This window comes from Meleagris gallopavo, chromosome 3 (genome assembly GCF_000146605.3).
Source record: "Meleagris gallopavo isolate NT-WF06-2002-E0010 breed Aviagen turkey brand Nicholas breeding stock chromosome 3, Turkey_5.1, whole genome shotgun sequence".
Classification (NCBI taxonomy): domain Eukaryota; kingdom Metazoa; phylum Chordata; class Aves; order Galliformes; family Phasianidae; genus Meleagris; species Meleagris gallopavo.
In genome coordinates this window covers 87,680,173-87,703,985 of record NC_015013.2, presented here as the reverse complement: position 1 = coordinate 87,703,985, position 23,813 = coordinate 87,680,173, and positions in this window count along the sequence as shown.

Sequence of the window (23,813 nt, the reverse complement as noted above, 5' to 3'; positions counted from 1 at the left end):
ACTTGGCCTAACAAGTAAAGAAACGTCATCAGAGAGCAGTTCTGTATTTCACTTTGGTTTATGCTGTTTACCAGTGAAAATGGCTTCTGGTTTCCTCCTTTCTACTCTTCCTACTTCAATTCCTTGCTTATTTTGTCTTTATAAATAAGGATGGTCTTCAGGACATGAAGAGCTGATGTTGCCTAATCATATATGTCCTTCTTAATTAGTCTAGAAGGAATAGGACAACTTCACAGTTATCCCTGCCTTGTCATTGGATCCCACTAGATGTAAGTTATACCACCTTAGATGTCTTAAGCTAAAAATCCCATTGTCCTCTCTGCAAAATAATAACAATAAAAAATTAAATGCTTTCTTCTTTATCCAGCTTTGAATATTTTCAAAAATAGAAATATTTTCAAATACAAACCTTTTTTTAAAATGGGTCACTCATTTATGAGCTTAGTGTCTTGTCTATCAGATGGCAGCCGTTTTTTTTATATTCATAGATTCCTACCTAGATTGGGAGTAGTCTTATTGATACGATTCATTACACCTTAAAGTATGATACTCTCTAGTTGGTGTCTGGAAACACTGACTAAGTTGAAGTCCATCACACTGATTTATTGAAACTGGCAGCTTGAGTCCAATGAAGAATCGGAGAACTTTTTGCCAATGCACAGTAACTTTGTTTACTCTATTGAGGATGTATTGTTGCTCAAAAACCATTTCACTCAGTAGCCATGAGAAAGTAACTAGCTAATAAAGCTCTCTCCTTGCTGCCTAGCAAAGGAAGGGGAAAAATGAATTTGCCTGCATATGTCTGGATGCTTTCCTTTCCACTCCATACCTTGAAGTCCTTAGGAAGGGAGATGCTCAGAAGAATATCAGACCTTAGCTGTCTTCTTTCATCTAGCTGACTCTGCACTTGATTATGACTTTTGTGATTTCTATGTGAATGGGTCAGAATGTGCTGTCTCTTTGGAGAAAGAGATTAAAAACGTCTTCCAACATTATTTTTCAGAGCAGCTTTGTCATTTATTCAGAATGCCGTGAGCTGGGCGGATGTAACCAAAGCCACTGACAAAGCATTTGTTTCTGCTTATCTGCAGCTTCTGCAACTTCAAAAGACTGAGGTAAGCCTCTTCTGTTTTTCTGGTTCACCCGACACTTTTTTAATCTAATTCCTCGCGGAAGTTGGCTGTAAGTAGATTTCCAAGGGCCAACAAAGGGGATTTTCAGCCTCGTCCAGATATTCTTGTAGTGCTCCTCAGTATTTTTGAGGAGAAGCTATTTTAGTTTATGCAATAACAAACAAACAAAAAAAAAAATCTCTGAAAGGCCTAAAGCACATGGCCATCGCTGAAGAGATAGAAAAGTTTGGGGCACAGAAATTTATGGCAGCACAATATTTATATTCTAAGTCATGATGTCATGTTAAATGGGGTACCCATAGAATCACACAATCATAGAATGGCTTAGATTGGAAGAGACATTAGAGCCCACCCAGTTTCTACCTCTCTGCTCTGAGCAGGGTTGCCACCACTGGATCAGGCTGCCCAGGGCACCTTGAACACCTCCAGGGTTTGGACATCTACAGCCTCCCTGGGCAACCTATGCCAGGGCCTCACCACCCTATGGGTAAAATCATCTTCCAAGTCAACCTTGCTCTTAATCAAATACTACTGTGATACATTAAGATCCCAAAAGATTAGTTTGGTCTCCTTTTTTCTCCAAAGTTTGGGTTGGAATCATGGAGAGGACCCCTGCAGAAAAAATCTATCACTAAAAGAAACAGATGGTGTGAGCTGAAGTTTTCCTGTTTTTATTCACCTAGGTCAGCAAAGTCCTGCAAAAGACTTCAGTCTTTCAGACACATATAATACAAAAGAACAAAATCTTTTCATAGAAAACTTTTAAAAAGGTGAGTTTTCAGGTCAAAATGAGTGATGGAATAGTATCCAACTCAAATGGATTTCAAGTGTTTTCTGTCAAACCAGATTAGAGTGACATCACAATTTTGGATAAAGGATTCTCCATACCCACACTTCATTCAATGTGTATTTTGCTAATCTTTCTCTATGCAGGAAAAAATCCCTCTCCAGAAAAAAAAAAAAAAACAGAAACAATCTTTCAGCATTCAAGGAACCTTTAGAAACAGTAAATACTTGCTGCAAATTACACTTCCCACACAGTACCCCTCCTACACAGACAGCAATGAACGCTTAATGCCCCAAGAGTGCAAAAAGGCAATTCCTCGTAAATGTTAACTGCTGCCTGTTGCTACCTTTCAAATGTCACCTCAGACAGTTGTGATTGAACAAGGAAGGTCTGTTGCATCTTTCCTTCCCATCACCAGTTTTTCTACATCATTACACACTGCACTGAGTTTATAGCCATGCATAAATGTGCTGCATTGGTGTCAGCAGTGCAAGGCTACCGAAGGGACTCTGTGTATGCATAGAAGTGGAGGAGAGAGTTCGTGTGCCTGGGTGAACTGCAGGGCAATTTCGGCTTATTTTGTTGCATTGGAAACAGAAAACCTCAGGCTATTTTCTAAAGTATATATGACAAACTGTGTCTGGAAGCATTCATTTTCCAACACTGCAAGTAAAGGCAGTGTAAGCAACCAGAGTAAGGTAAGAGATGTGCACAGTGGAAAAGTAAAATCTATCCTTTAAAAAAACTTAATCTTTAAAAAAAATCTTCAAAATTCAAAAAGCTTAATATTTAAAAACTACTTCTAATTAGAAGTTTATTAGCAATACTGATATTTAATAATTAAAAACAATTTAAAAGTTATAATGTGGAAATGCATAAGGCAACAGTGAGGAGGGTTAACCCTCATGAAGCAGTAATAGCTGTGTAATGTCAAATTAACAGATACCAGAAGGAGCACAGCCCAGGAATTCAGTAGGAAACCATTGTGTCTCTGCAAATATCATCCAGTCTTGTGCTCTGGGCACTGTACAGTTGGAAACTTTGCTTTTATGTGAGCATAATATAGTCTAGCTTAACTTCTTCAGTACATTCATAGAATCACAGAATTATAGAACTATTAAGGTTGGAAATACCACCAAGATCATCTAGTCTGACCATCACCACCATGCCCACTAACCATGTCCCTCAGTACTACATTTACTCTTTTCTCCACCATCCCCCTGAGCAGTCTGTTCCAATACCTCACTGCTCTTCCTGAGAAGAAATTTTTCCCAGTATCCAATCAGAATCTCCCCTGGTGCAAATGAAAGTTATCCTATCATTGTTACCTGGGAGAAGAGGCCAACCCCACCTCATTACAACCCCCTTTCAGAACAATACAAGTGTATCTTTAATACAAACAGTAAGATTTGGGGTAGTTTATATTCTGAGAACTTCAGATGAAAAGAGCTATATAAGCAGAAAAACTACTGATGAATAACGTGATATTCTTTTTGAAAAAATTCCCTTGGTGACCTTCTAACCAGCAGAAGGGAAGATTCTGGTCAAGTATAAATACTTCTGGATAACATATGTCTCTAGAAAATTTTAATGAACAATTACTCTTCTCAGTGTGCTTACTGAACTGCTGTATACTGTCTCTGAGTACTTTAAACAGGTCTTTCATTCAAATCAAGAGATGTCTGTACACTAGAGAAGAATGAGTCTTACACATTTGAAATTGTCTAGGGAACTTCTCCATACAAGCAGAAACTGCAATTCTGGGCAGAATAGTGATCCATGCAGTCTGGTACTCATCTCAAAAACCATGTACAACACAAGGGAATTTCTTAATATTCATCCGGATATTCATTGCAAATGTTGCCTATCAGCTTGTCTGGTGGTTTTTAAAAATTCCTATAGCTGTGTTCACCATATTCCTTGGTTGTCAATATTCTTATGAGAAAATAATAATGAAATTATTATTATTATTTTTTAAAGGAATGGGTAAGCATAGCCCATTAAAACAGACTGAAAGGAGTTTGACTTGCCAGTTCTTCAAACACTTTTAATTGGCACAGAACTGCTGTAGCCAATTGAACTATGATGATTTTTAACAGCTGAGAGTCTGAAGAACATCTAAAAGAAGAAGACTACCTGTGCATTAACAGTACAGTAGCAATAGAATTAGATGGACTTTTTACGATAAATAAGAAGGGGTACAGCAGATTGCAATCACTGGAATGAGAGGTTGAAATTTGCATTGGATCTAGCAGTCAGTGTTCCACCTAGCATCAGTGCAATTAGATGTACAGCGAACATGGATGACATCTCACAACATATAGAAGGAAAGGCAGTTGGCACTATTAGATTCATATTCTATGATGCGCAAACCTCCAAGCAGAATGGGTGGTGCAACAAGGCTGAAGGAAAATATAACAAATATGTGCCTTGATCAGTATGGTTTTATACAACTTGTACTCAAAGTTCTTCCCCAGTAGTTGATCCTGCCCCTGTCAATTTCTCAGTAATTCTCTGAAAAGCCTCCTCCACATTCCAAAGATTAGCTTAAATAAAAGAGCAAACTTTAAAATAGCAGCATCTCTCAAATAAAGCTCACACACACAGTGAAGCCAGTAAACAATCTTAAACACCAAACTGAATGGTACCACAGAACTCCAAATGCCTGTTGTGGAAAAAAAAAAACCTCCTTTTTTTTATTTTTTAACTTTAATTGCAGATCTCAGTAGGCACTGCAGTATAACACCACGCGGGATACTTGTTAATAAGCTCAAATAGTCCCATTTTCATTTCTTTACCCATTAAAGAGATTATCACACTTTGAAAGAAGGAGAAAATTTCCATCATATAACAGGTCATTATGAATTCGTCCCATCATGGGTAAATTCTTTCTTGGGTAGGAGCCAATTTGGTATCAAATTAACTGCTCTTCATTCTGGCCAGTGTTTGTTGTTCTCAAAAAAACTAATTCAAGTCAGGAGTGGCATGAATTTGCATTTTAATTCCTCATGGGTTACTGCAAGATTCTGGTCAGAAAGTATGTCATTATGTTTAGTGAAAACCTCATTAAAGATTAACCCAGTGAAGACTGGCCATAAGCATTTACCACTATAATACCATAAAAGCTAATGGTATCAATAAAAGTATGCTGGAACAAGCCAGGTTCCCATCAGTCATGATGATGGAGATACAAAATCCAGCCCAGAACAGCAGCTTGGAACCAGTTGGCAGGACCAGCCTTGCACATGGCATTCTTAAAACAGGAACTGATTTCAATGGGAAAGGCTGAAGTGGGTTCTCTGCTGATTTGCTCAAGACAGATCTTTTTGCTTAACCCATTTTTCGTTATTCGGGTAGGGACTGGTTCCAGGCATTGAGCTGGTCCTTGTTAGGAATCCAAGAAAAAAAAGAAAAAACAAGTCAAGAGAGTGACATTGCTATGACTTATGATGGCTGATGCCTTTTCTTCAAGCAGCCACGCCTGAAGAGTGGAAAACAGTCTATCAGCTGCATATGAGGGCGGACTGGAAAAAGCACTTACATATAGACTAGGTAACTGTCCAAATAATTACATATGATGATAGGGAATTTCTTACCAAACAGCATCCCTTACTGAATTTCAGTTTGAATTGTTGCAGACCCATTAATAAATAATATTTGTATTTTCTTTCTGTTGCTACTTTTCTTGATAATTCATCACATTCTATTTATTACATGTTAACATTATATACACAATGGGACAAAAAGACACATTTTCCCTTCGAAAAACAGCCTGAATGCAGACAATGTCATTATACATATTCATATCTACAAGATGAATGCTGGTGCATCTATAATGTTTTATTAATCCAGAAGGAACTCTATAATGTTTTAACACAACAGCTATTTTATGTTCAATGGTCTAATAAAAAAAGAAATCAAAGCTGGGTTTTGTAAATAATTATCTCATCCATCAAGACTGTGCATATAATAAGTATTGACTGTTTTTTAATTTTTGTGATGTTTCTAAGCAATTCCTATCTTTTTCTCCTCCTATCCCATGATACCAAATATAGAGTTAATCACAAGAAAACACCTTCAATTAACTTACTAAAAGGCAATGTAACAAGCCTGCATCACACCAGGAAGATTCAAAAGAACGGTAATTATTTTAGGGTGATAAAAATAAGAAAAAAAGAAAAAAAAACTTTAAAAACTGCTACATATCAGGAAAAGCAAAGCAGCATGAATTATATACTTATGTAAATAAAGCTAATAGGTGATAACATTAATTAGTGCCATAAAACTTTCGCTCATCATTCTGCAGATAGGAGGTATTCATTTGTGAGGATTAATTTATATTTTAATTAGAAATTTACATATTTAGCAGCCTTGCCATGAACAATTAGCAACCCAAGTGCATTTAAGGATTTTCAATTTGGACTAAACATGCTGACTTTCAAAGGGTCATTCTGAAGCAATCTGTCTCATTTCACAGTAATAGGGAGCTACATGTTTTCGTCTCACCCACCTGTTACCTTTGGACAAAAAGTTCTGAGCAGTTTGTAGTTCTTAAAAGATGATTTGGTGTCCTCTTCTAATGCACTTATCATCAAATATTTATGTTAAATATTAATTGGTAGGGAAGGACTCCATGGAGGTTGAGGAAGATAAAATTATTTGCAATGTAATGAATTGGAAGTGACAATAAATCTGCCTTATGTGTGTTGGGTGAGTGGGAAAGTGGCAAGAATGGTTCCATGTAAAATTAAGTAAAAATAAATTTCAAATATTTCTATAATGTGCTGTCAGTATATATAGCATGAGGTTTGATCTATATAGAAGCAATGGGAGGAGAAACCTAGGTTGAGTAGCTTGCATGATTTATTATGGGTGAACAAATGGAAAGTTTTGGGCTCTGCTCTAAATAATATCAGTGTGAATGCAGTACACAAACACCACAGGCAGAGCATAATATGTCTTTTAACATAATAGATTTTTTTACATGATCGCATCCTACAGAACTTGACCCAAACAACAGTATTAGCCTCGATTTTGGAAAAATATGATTTCAAAGGTCACTATAAAGAGTGGAAGAATTTTTCACTTCTAAGCAACCAGAGGAAACTCAGTTCATACAATCAGTTGTCTAGAGTATATTCACACTTGACTTGTTCCTTATCCTGGGGCTTAAGGATCAGCCAAGAGCAAAACACCATCAAAGGGCTGTGCTTCATCCCATCCAGAACAAATGGTATGGGGAAATTAAGTCCTTTCCTGTAGCCTTCATTTGCCATCATGCAACAACTATCTCAAACCAGAGAGAGAAATGAGCTAACTGAAATCCCATGATGGCTGAACATCAAATTCATCTATGACCACTGTTTCTAATAAAGCCTTTTTTCAGTCACACGAAGATTTCCATCAGGACACCCTGAATTTCCCTCTGAGATTGCTGCTGTGAAAGGTGCTGTATACTGGGAGAAGTGGGTGGTGGCTCATTCCTAACAGCAGACCAGTTCTTGCATGAGGATATGCAGCCTGATACAAAGATGTGGCCTTCATTCCAATCCATAAAGTTTCTCATAATCCAAGGCAGAGTTATCTCAGGTTATAGAATCATAGAATCATATAGACTCAGAATGGTTTGGGTTGGAAAAGATTTTTAATATCATCCAGTTCCAACTTCTCTGCCATGGGCAGGGTTTCCACCCACCAGATCGGGCTGGCCAGGGTCCCATCCAACCTGACCTTGAATATCTCCAGGGATGGAGCATCCACAGCTTCTCTGGGCATCCTGTTCCAACGCCTCACCACCCTCCGAGTAAAGAATTTTTTTCCTAACATCTAATGTAAATCTACTGTTTTTATGTTTTTATGTTTAAAACTATCACTTATTATGCTATCACTATTCTCTGATAAAGAGTCCCTCCCCATCTTTATGGTAGGCCCCTTGAAGGCCACTATATGGTCTCCCCAGATCCGTCCCTAAGCTAAACAATCCCAGCTCTCTCAACTTCTCCTTACAGAGTCATCTCAACTCTCTTTTATTCAGCATCTCTAAATGGTTAAGAAAACATGTATTCCTCTTAAAATTACTCAACTATATTTAAAAATTAGTAGTGAAAATTAACACTCATCTACCTTACAAGATTTCCCTGAGGCATGAGAGAGTCAGAAGAGCCCTTGAATGGGAAGTAGACTAGTCCTGTCATTACCCCATGGTGCTGTTTTTTCTCCCATTCCCAGTTTCACTTAATTGCTCAGTGCAGTCATGCCATACCAAGCAGGGCTTCACAAACATCTTTGTGCAAAGCTCACTGAAGCAACTTGTGCTGACAGGAAAGAAGAAGAGAAAATAAGGATAAAGGAGACCTCCAAAGATATTTATCTCCATAACTGCTGATATCTTCCCCTCCTTTGATATTTCCTACAGCATTTCTCAAGGTGTTTGATAACCTGTGGATAAAAAATGGGCAGTGATGGATGGTCTAAGTGTCTTCTCCACGGGTACTCATTTTTGTTGCTGTTCTTCCCAATAGACATTCTTTCCTGAAGACTGAATTAAATCTTTTTGTCCTAGTCAGCTTGAGCATACAGAACTGTCCTCTTCCATAATTGAATCAGTCACAGTATTCCAAACCCATTCCCTCCAGTACCAGTTTTATTTTCTTCCACTCATTGCTGCTTTTTTAGCTAAACATTTGTCTCTTTCCCTCTTTTTCTGTTCTATCGCAACAGTTTGAGGCCCCAGTCAGGACTAGGGATGTATCATGCTGGATACTCTGTTTGCATACGTGTACATCCAAGTAAACACTGTGGGAAAGGCCCCTTTCTCCAAGATCAACACTCAATGCAGAAGGGATAAAATGCCAACAAATACTCAGGGAAAAATTAATGTCACACAGAAACTCTGTCATAGATAGGAACTGATATCAGGTTGTGAGTAGCATGAAAGGCACACAACTGTGTTTCCCTTTACAGACACTAAAGGATTTACTGACAATCTCAGTAAATTCATAGATGACGTGAAACTGGTCCAGAGAGACTTTGACAGAGGATGGGACTGATAGGAACCTCAACAAGGACACGCACAAAATCCTGCACCTCAGGAGGAGCAGCCCCACAAGGACATGATGGTGACAACCAGCGAGAAATGGCTCGGCAGAAAAGAATATAGGTGTCCTAGTGGGCACCAAGCTGAATATGAGCCAGAAGCATGCCCTTGCTGATAAGAAATCATATGGTATCCTGGACTACATTAGGCAAAGCATTACCAGCAGGTCAAGAGAAGTGATCCTTCCCTTCTATTCAGCACTGGGTGAGGCCACATTTGGAGTGCGGGGTCCAGTTCTGGGCCTCCCCATTCAAGGGAGATGTTGGAGTGAGTCCAACATCTGCCCACCAAGATGGTCAAGGAACAGGAGCACCTCTTCTATACGAGAAGCTGAGAGAACTGAGCTCTGCCTGGGAGGAGGCTCAGGATGATCTCATCCATGCTCATAAATACATGAAGGGAGGGTGCAGAGACAGAGGAAAGATCCAGACTTTTGTCAGTGGTGCCCGCTGCCAGAATAAGAGGCAGTGGACACAAATTGGAAGAGGGGAGATTCCCTCTGAACTTCATTAAGAACTTTCTTACTGCACAGAGCACTGGTACAGGTTGCCCAGAAAGTATGTGAGCTCTCCACTCTTGGAGGTCTCCACAAGCCACCTGGACGTGGCCCTGGGCACCCTTCTGTAGGTGTTCTGCTTGAGCTGGGATTGAACCAGGTGGACCCAGAGGTTCCTTCCAATCTCAGCCACTCTGTGATTCTGTGAGTTAAAGGGTCTGGCAACCAGTGGCAGTCAGCTAGAACAGAAAGAGAGCAAAGGAAAGAGCCCCGTTATGCAGATAAATTTCCCCTACATCAAATACTTTCTTTACAAAAGAGCTACATACAGAAAATATTATTAATAACCTGCTATTCCCCACACTTGCTTCACAAAGGCTGTCCTAACCAGGACTGACTTGAAGCCTTGCAATTATTTAACATGATTCCATCATATTTTTACCACAGAAAATGCCAGGCGTGGGTCCATACATATTTTGTTTCTCCATTTTTCCCCATAGTTATGATAAAATAATTTCCCTGCCCTGAAAGCATTCAGCCTAACTGCCTTTTTCAATCATGCAAAGTGAGAATCACCCAGATTCTGCTCCCTGTGACACTGGCTTTTTTCAGAATATGATGATTTCCAGACACAAATGAAGATAAAAATTGCCAGACAGAAAATGTCACTATTAAAAAAAAGAAAAAAAAGAACTTGGGCCCAAAGACATCTTTTGGCCTCCATCTATTATTTGTCTCTCTTAACACTGGACATTGGATATGCTAATGAGTATTTTCCTACTTTTCAAACAAAGCAGAAAGATATGCCTCATTTAAGCCATCTTTCCACAGGAAATGATTGCCCCATTCATTTGGTACATCTGTCAGTTACGGTAATTCTCTGCTAAATACTGCATGTGGTAGAGAGTTCTGGATGTTTAAACAACAAGCTGCACTTTGCTACATGATTAACTTTCACACCCACCATGGTAATTTTTATCATTGCCAGCAGCAGGCTGGATTAGCACAGCATGCCAGTGACAGCGTGATACCAACCCCGTGGGACTGCTTGGATTCCAGTATCTGCCTCTCATTTGGTGAAACAATGTGATCTCAAGCAAAGGCTTGTATGACAAACAGAGCAGTCAGCAGGAGCGGGGAGATAATCATCCCTTTGTACTCAACACCAACGAGGACACACCTTGAGTACTGTGTTCAGTTTTGAACCTCTCACTACAGTGAAGGTATTGAGACCCTGGAGCGTGTCTAAGGAATACTAAAAAGCTGTGAAGGGTCTGGAGCACAAGTATGATGAGGAGCAGCTGAGGGAGATGGGATCGTTCAATCTGAAGAAGAGGAGGCTCAGAGGAGACCTTATCACTCCTTTTCCAGAAGGAAGTTGTGGTGAGGTGGGGATTGGCCTCTTCTTCCAATTAAGTGATGGGATAAGAGGAAATGGTCTTAAGTTGTGCCAAAGGAGGTTCAGGTTGGATATTGGGAAAAACTTCTTTGAGAAAGAGTGATGAGGTATTGGAACAGGCTGCTCACAGATATGGTGGAGTCACTCTCCCTGGAGGTGCTCAAGAAACGTGGAGATGTGGCACTGAGGGACGTGGTTTAGTGGGCATAGTGGGGATGGGCTGATGGTTGGACTAGATGATCTTAGTAGTCTTTCCAATCTTTATGATTCTATGATTTCAATGTGGGGCCAGCAGGAGGGCATGCACCTGGCCCTGGTGAAACATCTGTAGGAGTATTTCTGTAGACTAAATGGGCCAGACACCAGTGGGACTAGGTGGTACTTACCTTATTATCTTCCGTATGCAAGTCAGTCAGGGGAAAGTTAATTTGTTGATTATCAAATCTGTTAAGATGAAAGTTATAAGCTAGAAGTGAGCTGGGTCACTACTGCCTCAAGATGAAAGGCCATGTCTGTAGTTGCTCCTGCCTCTGGTAAGCTACTGAAGAATTCTGATTCACTTCATTACCAGAAACATCAGCATAGAAATGTTGTCCTAAAAAAAGAGGCTCTGAATAGAGCCAGGCTATGACTACTGATCACTGATGACCAGTGCTCAGCAGCAGAGACCATTCTAAGATATACACTGAATCCCAATAGCACAGTAGTTTGAGTAACACCAGCCCTGGTTCAGTCTTCTGCAAAGAGAAAGTGAAGAGGTAAGCTGGAAAAGTCAGAACAAGGAAGTAGTAGATGTGAATTTTTCTGCTTAAGCATTAATCATCTTTAATCAGCACTGAGTATAAGAAAGCTGGAGCCTATGCTTAAAACAGCAGAGTGAACATAGCTCAAACTAGTCAGTTTAAGACACAATTTCTTTAAGATGTTGTAGATAAATACAAATTAAACGCCCTTTTTTATAGCTAGAATGTGCTAAATATTAAAACAAATATTTGTGATAATTTACACTTTATTGAAATGTTTTTACACAGAAGGAGGGCACTTGCCAAGAATTAACAGTAAAGCAGAATTCCACACAGCAAACTGGAGAGACAGAAACTAGCGTCCAAAGTTCTGTTTTCACCAACAACCTTCAAAAAAATTAAAATATAAATTCCTGATCCTCATTCATCCCTTCTAATCCTACTTTTTGTAATTAAAAAAAAACTTTCTTTTTTTCTGTATAAAAGATTCTTTTTCTCTTGTCAGCAACTCTACAGAATCAGATTCTTCATAAGATGCTGTGTCTGCTTCTATTTAATTCAAGTGGAACGTTACATCTGGTGTAAACATTTTCTTCCACTAAAAATTTTAACTATGTATGATTGAAAAACTTTTGTTTTTCAATTAAAAAGAAATTATTTTGTTATTCTGTAGACTCTTGAACAGTAAAGAAACAACAACAACAAAAAAGCCACATATTAGTTATTCATGTCAGGATCTTTATTCAGAAATATAATCATCTGTGAAGCATCATGCATTCCTGGTTGTAAATATACATAAATAACCAATCAGACCAAACGATGACAGCAGAGGTTTTTCGACTGCTATTATGAGCAGCCTGAAATGCAATATGTTTTCTTTCAGAGTGCTAAAGCAATCTTTTATTGTGGGGAGAGATTAACAAAGCGAATTACTCAGATAGAGGGCATAATCCACTCTGTGTCAATGTCATTCAAATTGATTTGAATAGACCTGATGTGAAGTGGCTTTGAAATCACCCATAGAGTAAAAGCAGATTTGAGCCTCTGTACATTTATACCTTCAGTATTCAGGAGGTATTTTCAGGCCAGAAATGGCCAATGTGACTATCTTGCTCTGCTAGCTGGGACAGATTTGACATAATACTTTTACAACCAGACATTTTTCATCTTAGTCATCTTCAAATGTCATTTCTATACAAATGAAACATGCTACAGTTTGGGGAACTAGTATTTGTTAATAATAGAAGTTAGCAAGGCTTTGAAATTTCTTTGGAATAGGTCATACTTAGCGCACAAATCATGATGTAAATGCAAATAAATGAAATTGTGCAAATTTTGTCTGAAATAAAGGAGCAATATGAGTTTCATGGAATTCAGCTTTGAACAAGGTGGTACACACACTCTACAAGTTGTTCTTGATGTATTTTTATTTCATTTGATAGAAAATTATTTGCATGAAACTTTTTCTCTCTGGCAGTGGTTAATTCCAATATTATCCATTTATCTCCTCCATTTCAGCAATACTATTTGAACAACAGATATGTCAATATCACCTGTGAGACAGTAAATGCATCTGGAGAAAGGTCTGACAAACAGGATATAAGAATGGAAGCCATAAGAGAGATCAGGGAAAATCCTGGTTTCACTGATGTCAAGAAAACTGTCATTTTTTTCACTAGGACCATACTTTCAATTACAGACACCGTCAGTTCAGTTTGTAACTCATTGCGTGGCTTTGAACCAACTCTTGATCTCTTTTAGCCTCAGATCCCATGAATGTTAAAATATTATTATTACCTTTACCCCTTCAAGTTACCTTTTTTTTTTTTTAATTGGATTTATATATAATTTAGATTAACTTCACAAAGCAACGTTCCACATGTGCTACTCTTATATTCTTCTCTTTTCTGGGGTTTATTCGCAACCAGCTTCCCACAAAGCTGTCGCTTTTTAGCTGTATTTTATATGCAGCTGCGTGTGACTCACAGCCTTCACCTAACAGAACTAAATTCTTCCTATTTACTTCCACACGTTGTCTCCACTGTCCATGCATATCCTATAATCTATAGCATTATTCAGTTCACAACATTTTTCTCCACAGTGTGCTGCTGGAAATTTTACTTGAAGATTTCAATTGGATGTTAAAGAAAATCAATCAGAAAGGAAGCTGGCTTGCCAGACAGTAGTATGTCAACAGCAGCTGGGAGAGAGCCTTGAATTTTTGTACAGCTGAGCTGAAATTATTGAGATTGATGGCAGAAAAATAACTTCACGGTGAAAAAAGCATTCAACCATCTCAACTGCAACAGATTTTGTTTGTGTTATGTACAACTGGTGCTGTGAATTGAACAGGTCTGGCAATATCAGAAAATTCTTCTGTCCTCTGACTTCACTGGACACCAGGGTGTTTTCAGTGGATTTACTTACATTTTTGGAGGTCTTCCCCTCTTTTTTGCTGTACTGCCTGGCAAAAGGTGTGTTTACTGTCATCATGGTTAGACTTTCACATTGCATCTACTGACCAACCACATTAAGAGACATCATGAAAAGCATCAGGGGCATGATTTAGCAGAGGGTTGGTAGAGTTAGGGTAGTATGGTTAGGTTGTGGTTGGACTTGGTGATCTTTAAGGTCTTTTCCAACCTGAGCAACTCTATGATTCTATAATTCTATGATTCTATGATTCTATGCTTCTACAATTCTATAGTTCTATGATATGATTCTATGTAAGCAGGAAAGTGAGGCAGTTGTCATAGTAAGAAGTTTAGAAGAACGACACTCCTGTCCTATTTATTCTATTGCAAACTGGAAATGCAGTCAATCAAGAGTACCGCTTCCTAATCCTCAGTTCAACGCAAACTCAAATTAATAGCAAATTTTTTCCCAGTGAAGAAATACTCCAGGCATATCTCACTCCAATTTATAGGAGGGAGATGAGGTTCTTGTAATATCTGTATACCCAGCATGAGATTAAGAAACAACTATGTTAGTCCAACCAGTTTATTATAAATACTAATCAGGGAGACGGGAAAAGGAAGGAGGGCGATAGAAAAGATAGGAAAGAATCAAGAATTGCCTAAAGCGGGGATAGTCACCACCAGGATCCAGCAGCGGTCCCATTGCTCGACGTTTCGAAGGCCCGAGGCAGAAGCAGCAGGGAGGGGGAGAGCAGCAGCGTGGCCGGCCTTGGGCAGCAAGCAGGTGGCAGAAGGAAGTCGCGGAGCCGATCCGGGAGGAAGCAGCTGGACTCGGGTAGCAGGCCCAGGAGAGTCCATCAGCACACAGGAATTCTGTGGTGAGGGATCTGATGGCAGACACCTCTGTTCTTCTTCAGCATCGAGGTAGAGCGCAGAGCAAGCCCAGGAGGGAGAGAGGCAGGTCGTGAATTCTCATAGCAGAAACCTCTTCTTCTTCTTCATGAGGAATCTGTTGCCAGAAAAAACCCCCAACCGCATGGTTTTCGATTCCTCTTTTATCCTTCTTCTTCTGCCAACGTGGCATTCCTGGGCGGTAAGAGTCATGTGCAGCACCTCCTGAGATGCCCATCTTCCTGGAGATAAGTCCACACAAAAGACTGTTTCACAGCTATTTAGCTGCAGCTTATCTCTCTCTCCTTGCCCCTGGCCTTGTCCATCAAAGTTCTCCAGACAAACGATTTCACCTTTGCCCAGGACTTGTCCAGGACTTGTCCAGGACTTGAACAAGTCCATCTGTGTCCCCAGCAAACTTTGAGACAATAAAAATTAAATAATCTCTTACAAGGCATCAACATTTTGAGTGGGATTACAGTTGAGACAACATTCCAGGTTGGAAGGGACCCATAAGAATTATCAAGTTTCACCTGTAGAAAATGAGAGCTATTAAAAAAACGCAACACAGAACTGATACTTTGGTTTTCTTTCTCTGGACAGCTGAAAAAATCTGCAGTGCATTTGAGACAGGGAGGAAAGAAAGCAAAGAGAGATTGATGAAGGTGTGGACAGATCTTTAACAAAATGTGCCGTAGGCAACTACAGTATTTCTGAACATGTCAGCCTTACACAGTTTCCTTGTGCCAGCCCAGTGTGCTGTACTGAGGTGACACTGATTGCTGCTCATTTTTGTGCTGATTTTTTCTTTGGTTGGTTTTTTACAGTGTTGCCCAGAGATTTTTTCAGAGAAGCTCTTCTTTCACACATGGAAACTGGATCCCGAACACAGCATATTTCACATCAATAATGCAGCTTCATTATGTGAATGTTTATTTCCATTCTCCCATTCGTTGCACCCAATGACAAGCTTTCAAAGCTATGTCCAAGGGCTGAATTCTAATGTTCAAGTGTTGGAAAAGTATCAATTACAGATACTGTTTATTAAGTAGTTTACCAAATCATTACCCCTTAGGATGCATCTTCTTGCTTACAGTGGAACAGTCCAGGGAGTAGAAGGGATCTCTGGGAAATTGGTTAATTAATCCAACTGCAAACAGTAATTAGACTTTATCATAATCAACTAATTAATTCTTCCAACTCAGTAGTTAATGTAATGAGCTAAAGAAACACATTCAGCTCTTGCAAGACATGAACCTCAGCTTAAAAAATTAAGGAGCAAAGGCCATTCAAACCAATTAAGGAAAAGTATATAGACAGTCACTCAGCAGGAAAGTGTTTGTGGAATACATGGCATGGTTTAGCTGCTGTTTTTCCTTTACACAATTGCTTTGGAACTGATTTCTAATCAATCTCAAATGTCCTCAACACTTTCCCAGTTATGTGCTGCATATGTCCTGACTAAATCTGTCTCAACTCTTCTGAAAAAACACTTTTGAAAACTGTATTTTTTCCCACCAGCACTGAGCAGGAGGAAAATGTTCTTTCATGAATATATCAGTTCTTCCTCCTTACATAAGGACTTCACTGTTACAGGAATGTTGACTGAACTGCGGTGTTTTACTGACACATTTACAAACCTGCTTTCATGAAGACAGATCAGTTGACCATTGCCAGTGCTGGTGGCAGCACAAAATGATATCAATACTACACTTCACTGGGGTTTGTTGAGTCCAGATTGGGTGCCATGCTAAGCTTTGTTCAGGAACTTCGTCTTGTTTCATTAGAATCAGTTTATACATTTTCCAGTGTAGCCATATATAAAAAGAATGTATACATTTATTTATGTCCACACAGGCGGTCACTCACTGAGCAGAATGACAGTAGCTGTGGGTTTATTAGCATCTGTAGATTGATACAACTCAGTTCATGAATCATAGCGGTGATGGGACTTGTTCAAACCTACAAGGGCAGTTCTGAAAGTAATGCCTTCTATTTTATTATGCTGGGCAACTTATTTATTATCTTTTTTATTATGTTGATAACCATACACAGACACGAATATCAGCCTCAGTGCATTGGAAATAACAGTGACAATGTTACAGTACCGCAATACTTGGCTGAAGGTGGCAGTTTCCTGGATTACATCATTGCTGATGATGAGACATGATGTCACTATGAGCTGAAATAAAAACGGCAGTTCGTGGAATAGTGACAGGTGAATTCCCCATTGAAGAAGTTCAATACACAGCCCTCAACAGGTAAAGTGATGTGCACTGTCTTTTAGTATCATAGAATCATAGAATCACTCAGGTTGGAAAAAACCTTAAAGATCATCGAGTCAAACCACAACCTAACCATACTACCTTGTCCTGTCACCTGTCACCAGTAAGAAGAGAGCAGTCCTGCTCTCACTGTAAGCATCTTTCAGATATTGGCAGAGAGCAACAAGGTCTCCCCTCAGCCTCCTCTTCCCCAGAATAAACAGCCCCAGTTCCTTCAGTCTCTCCTCGCAGGGCATATTCTCCAAGCCCTTCACAAGCCTTGTTGCCCTTCTTTGGACCTACTCCAGCACCTCCATGTCCTTTCTGTACCAGGATAGGAAAGAGGTGATCCTTTTGGATTTTCTGGAACCCTGACAAACCATCAACTCTGACCACTACCTCACAATGCTGACTAAGTAAAAGGCTCAAACTGCCAGAGTCAGGCCAGAGAAGAAGACAAAATTTCTCTTACAATATGATGATAACACCAGGCTCCATACCATTTTGGAGACCAAGGAGTACATTCTCAACCTTGGCTGGGCTGTCTTGCCACACCCACCATATAGTGCAGATTTGTCCCTGTGCACTGTGGCACTGTGTATTCAACCACTTTTGATCAAGGAGGATCATTAGCAGTTGATAGGAAGGAGCAGTATCCCTTTCCAAATGGCCTGACATTCTCTTTCCATCACAATGCACAGAAAAAGTCTTTCCTGCTATCTGTCTCTCAATAAAGAACTATTTCCAATCTCACTGCTTCTGAGAACTGATATATTTGTGCTGGTCATTTACCATCTTCAAGGTCAGCTCTATATGATTAATCCAAAAGGTCATTATCTCTTGGTGAAGCACCTGGCCAGGATTGTGCTGTGACTTTCTCAGGTTAAAAGTAAAGATGGCACTCAGCTTTACTCCCTTTATAGCTGCTGGATGTTACTGCTCCCCAGTTGAGCAGCAGCATCAGGCTTCATCCATCCAAGCCAGATTTATTGTGTACTGCACTTTTACGGGTGTTTTAGTCAAATAAGTCAGTCCATGAGCTCAGTGATTGAAGTCCAGATATGCTTTGTTGCATTCTGAAAGTCCAATAGGCCCTGGCAGCAGGTGGTTGCATCTCACACACATCACGGCAACAAGCTTTATCTCCACTTATCGGTCTGTCTTGTAGGTGGCTAAAGGAACAGATGTACTAAGGTAATAATGAAATAGCTTCCTGTGGTACTTAACTATTTCACATTTGTGAATGAGATGAGAGAACAGTCCAACTTTGCTTTCCTTCTGAGAAAGGCCTGAAAGTCAGCTAGTGATGCTGTACAGGAGAAAAGAAAAATATTACCTTGAACAGCAACACTGCTGTGAATATTCAGTAACTAATGGCACTATTCAGTTGACGCTGTGTCGTTTTGCACAAGGCTGGGAGCTGGCAGAGGAGGTTATAAGGGATGTGTAATCATGCATGATATTTATAGATGAGAGATGTTTAGATACAGTGGTGATAGATAAATTGTGAAGGAAGAAAGAGATGGAGAGTGAAATGCATTACAGAACAGCAAGTAGAGTTCAAAAATGATGGAAGTCAGGCACTAAAGAATGATGACAAGGTAGAAATGGAGATGAGAAGGCAGAAATGATAAGAAAAGGGTTTTGCTTGCAGCCTTCTCTATCTGTCTGTCTACACACTGGTAATAAACTAGCATTTAGTTATCAAAAATTAGGGTTGGCAAAAATTAGGGCATCAAGAGATCAAATGTAGCTTCCTGTCTCTAGGTTCATTCTTTTCAGATGTTTACCCATTCAATTTATAAAGCCTCCTGGAACAGAGTTCACAGTTAACTCTTTATTCTGGTATTTCTCAGTACTTATTATCTAGATTTTTTTTCCCAATGTCTAATCTGAAACTCCCGTGTGACAATGCAAGTACTTATTTCATGACCATTTCATGAGAAACATGAAGAACAAATTATTGCTTCCCCCCTTTCAAATTTTGCACTGCACTATTGTTATCCAAGAGGTACTGTTTCCAATACCTCTTCTCTCAGTCTTTTGTCCTAAGCCATAGTTGTGAAATCTCTTGTTTAACATTGTGATGGTTCACTCTATTCTCCATGTATCTTTATTTCTAATACTGTTTATCTCCCCTTTCTGAGGACTTGCTGCCACTCACTGAAGTGTTTGCCATTTTTACGATTTGCGAGAACTGCTGAATTTTATGAAACTCCTCAGGTTTTTTTAGACTCTGCATCAGAAACACAGGCAATGTCTATTTGTTTTGCAAATTGCATCTTTCACCCATTTGACTCTTTGCTTACACCAAACCAAAACCAAGGTAATAATAGGAAAAAAAAAAAAACAAAAACTAGCATAGATCTATTTGCTCTTACAAGCCGTTGTGCCATTTGAGATGTCCTGACCCAACACTTTTGGGCTTCTGGCCCAAAATACCATTATGTTCATGAGCCATATCAGTTAACCCTGAGAAGACTCACATACTCTGAGATCCCTAAAATTCCATTAAATTCCCCCATTTATCTGAATTGCACCCAAAATTTGAAATTATAATACCTAAGGTGATATAGGTGTCAAAATATTGCTGATGGAGTGGGTACTAGGAGTCCAAATATTCCCTATAGATCCTGAAGATAAACTCAATACTGCCAGCAGACCTTGGATATGTATTCAACTGTCTTGACACTGGGATCTTAATTGCCTCCATGTAGGCCTTCAGGTGCCCTAGAGTATGCTGCCCAGCTCCAGACTGCAATCCTATTCCAGAGTTTTCAATTAATCCTGTATCAGGATTATTATTCTCAAAGAATGGTAATGCACTGGAACAGGCTGACCAGATAAGTGTTGGAGTCACAGTACCTAGAGATATTCAAGAAAAATGGTTTAGTGTGCATGGTGGGGAATGGGTTTACAGCCAAACTAAATGATCTTAGTGTTCTTTTCCAACCTTAATAATTCTGTAGCTCTATATTTACTATCTCCACAGAGCTAGTAGAGTATGGAATAACTTAGAATATCTCAAATGGTGTTAGAATGTATCTGTATGCATAATAAATAACTAATAAAAAATGCACTTTCATAGTAAAGACCTAGGCAAAACACTGTCAGCACCATAAATTTTCAGTTTGGGAAGATTATTCCTTAGTTTCTGTTATCAAGTTCCATGCTTATTCTTCAAAACATATGACCCATGTCTGCATCAAAGACAAGATCCTGCATTAGATGGAGAACATATTCCACAGGGAATCTGGCAGACCTGGAACAACTTATGTCTCCATTTGAATGTAGCAAGTGTTCATGCTGCTTGGTCCACAAGTGTAAGTCATTTCCTGCACCTTGATTACAGTTGTGCATAATGCAGTACAAAGGTGCTAAAAAAATCATAGAGAGAAAATCTTCAAGGTCCCTGCAAATACAAACCATTCTATAATTCTATGATTAATGAAAATGCTCTTATCAGGAGTGCTGGCAGATTGAGACTCAAAAGACCTTAATTTAATATATGGATCCATCTCAGATCCCAAAAAATGGTCTTGGTCACATGTAAAGATATATATACACAGAAGGTGTTCAGAACAGCGTATCTTCTATCAGGTATAAAGCCTCCCCAAGAGCCAGGATGCATCCTGAGGTCCACCTGAGCCACCCCATGAACTTTGTTCACCATCAGCATCATACACCTTAATACCCTCCAGCACCGAGGACAAAGCTGTTCTACTCTATCAGTGGCAAGTCTATCACATAAGAGTTTCTTGTGATAGGACAACGGGAAATGGTTTCAGATTAAAAGAGGAGAGATTTAGATTGGATATAAGGAAAAAAATTTATGATAAGAGTTGTGAAGCACAGTGAAGGACAGGTTGCCCAGAGAGCTGGTGGATGCCCCATCCTTGGAGACATTCCGATTCAGGATGGAGAGGGCTCTGAACACCCTGATCTAGCTGTAGGTGTCCCTATTCACTGCAGGGGAGTTGGACCTTTGAAGATCCTTTCCAACTCAAAAAAGTCTGTGATTCTAAGTATTGATGCTATGATTTTTCCAAGGCCATGCAAGAAATGTATAGAGCATGATAATGGAACAAGAGTCCCTGTTGGACAACACTCTTAAGTGTTAAGACAGATTTCTCTTCAGCTTTGTGTACATAAAAAAAATATTTTATTACTTTCTTCCTGTAATGCTCACTCTGCATAATTTTTGGGTTGAGAGGACATGGAGTAGTCATTTATTGCTTACTAAATGTACGTGAGGCATCAATCATAATGGACTTAAATTCAGTAGATGTCACATTCACAGAGTAAGTTGTGGTTACAAAAAGTTTCACACCCAGAAAACATTCTGCATTGAAGCACATACCTTAGTTTGTGTTTTGGCCTCTAGTTCCCTTTCTTTTTCATTTTAGTATTTTATTCTTTCCTTGATAAATCAGGAAACTTTCCCACTGCATTATGCTTAGCCTTTATCAAGGGGCTTTATAAATAATAATAATGACCAAGCAAAGATGCAATTCAGTTAACAATATAATGACTACAGGGATTAGCACTGCTGTATATTTTTTATGGGTGTAATATGTCGTTTTCATTCTGTTGCCGTAATGAAAATAACAAATTAACAGAAGCATTATGCAAATTATACATTAAAAATGTCATGTTTATTAGTCTATCCTAGCAAAAGAGAAGCAACAGCAATATCACTGTTAACTGCTTAACAACCACATTTGTAAAACAGAGAAGGAACTCATTTTAGCATGGTTTGCTTTAGGGTCATTTTATATGACTTCAGTGGCAATATCTGAGTACCCAGAGCAAAGTATATGCTTCATATGTTTCTGGAGAGAAAAATGTGTTTGAATCAGTCTCAGCTCAAGGGCATTTCTTTTCATTTAATTTATCTTAAGCATCGGTCTTTGGAAGTAACTCCCCAGAAAATATTCAACTCTTTGAGAGACTACAAAGTAGTCTTGTGTAACTTTTAAGGGAATTGCTTAAAAACTTGGCCTTAATTGTTTATCTGAGCAACAGCTTCATTATGTTTTCTGCAGAAGACGATTTTTCTGTTGTTCTCTTTGACACTGTGTGACATGGTGAATGTCTATTCCAGCAAGAAACTTAATTTTTTCCTAACCAGGTGGCAAGTTATTGAAAATCCAGCAGTGACTGCCTTCTAACATCCTTCAGTGATTAACTCTCAGTCATAAGAATTTCTTCATACTTGAAAAGAGAACTTGTCATTCACAGACAAGCATTAACAATAACCAAGAAAATCACTCTTTGCTTTTGTTTATTAAATGTCAAATCAGTAATATAATTAGGAGGTTTTCATAATATATCATATTGTTGAAATTCATCAGACTCAGTATAAAGACAAAAGGAAATTATTTTCTGCATCAGATTCAGATTGAAAAACTGACAGTGCTAGCATCTGATGGGCTGTTTTTTTGTTGTTTTTTTTTGTGTGCATGTGTCATTTTTTTTTATGTTGAGAAAAGTCTTTTCATTGTGGATTTATAGTCAAATAGTAGCCTAAGTTTGGGAAAGAACAGCCTAGAGTGATAAAAAGGAACAAGGCCTTCTGCCAGCTGAGACAGATGGAAAAGTCAAGGTTAATACTCACATTTACCCACATTTCCAGGTTTTCATATCCCTATCTCATTGCTTGAATCATATCACCTCTCTGTGTCTGTGGCCACGTAGGCTTGAGTCTCCATTTGGCATCAGTGTGGACTTAAAAGCTATCTATATGTACCTAAGAAGAGCAGATGTTCTGAGCTTAAGACCAATTTTAAAAAAAATAAAATATATATTTAAAAAAGAAAGGAGGGAAAAGGAAATGGCCATCAGAGAAGTTCAAACACAATCCAAACTAATCACAAGTTAAAAGACGTATGTTTATTTCATGGTTACTGTATTGGAATAAATATATGAAGCCATTTTCATAATTTCCATAGAACTGAAATTATGACATCTTCAGAATGAATTTGCTATACTGAAATGAAACAAAGTGAGTTTCTGACATTTCTCACAAAATTTAATTGGCTGAAACATTTCTTAATTGTTTCAGCTCCATCAAGGCATTCTGCTTTGCTTTGATGCATTGGAATATTTCTAGCTCATTTCATTACTGAATTTCATATATACATAAAACACTCCTTTTCAAATTAGGATTTGATTATGCTTCTTAAATTAAAATGTAAAATCAAACGAACATACATTAGTATTCCAAATGGGCAATTGGTATTCTAACTGCAATGGTAATTTGAAGTTAGGCTCGTTATCTCTGACAATCTAAACTCTCAGTGACCATACATCCCTGGCTCCTAGCAGGTAATTGCAGAATTGAGCAATATCCATGGGAGTATCCCATGCCAGGAACTCAAGTCCCAGGCAGGACTCTGACTGCTCAGGAAATGGCTAAATGCAGTATAACTCTGCTGAAGAGTCATACAGAATGGACCAAGACAACTAAAAACAAAATTAGTAATGCTCAGGATTTGCTGAACTGAGACGAGCTGTTGCATTTTTTTCTATAATACTCAATTTTTTATGCTTTCATGACAAATTTTGTCAAAACCATCCCTTTCAAA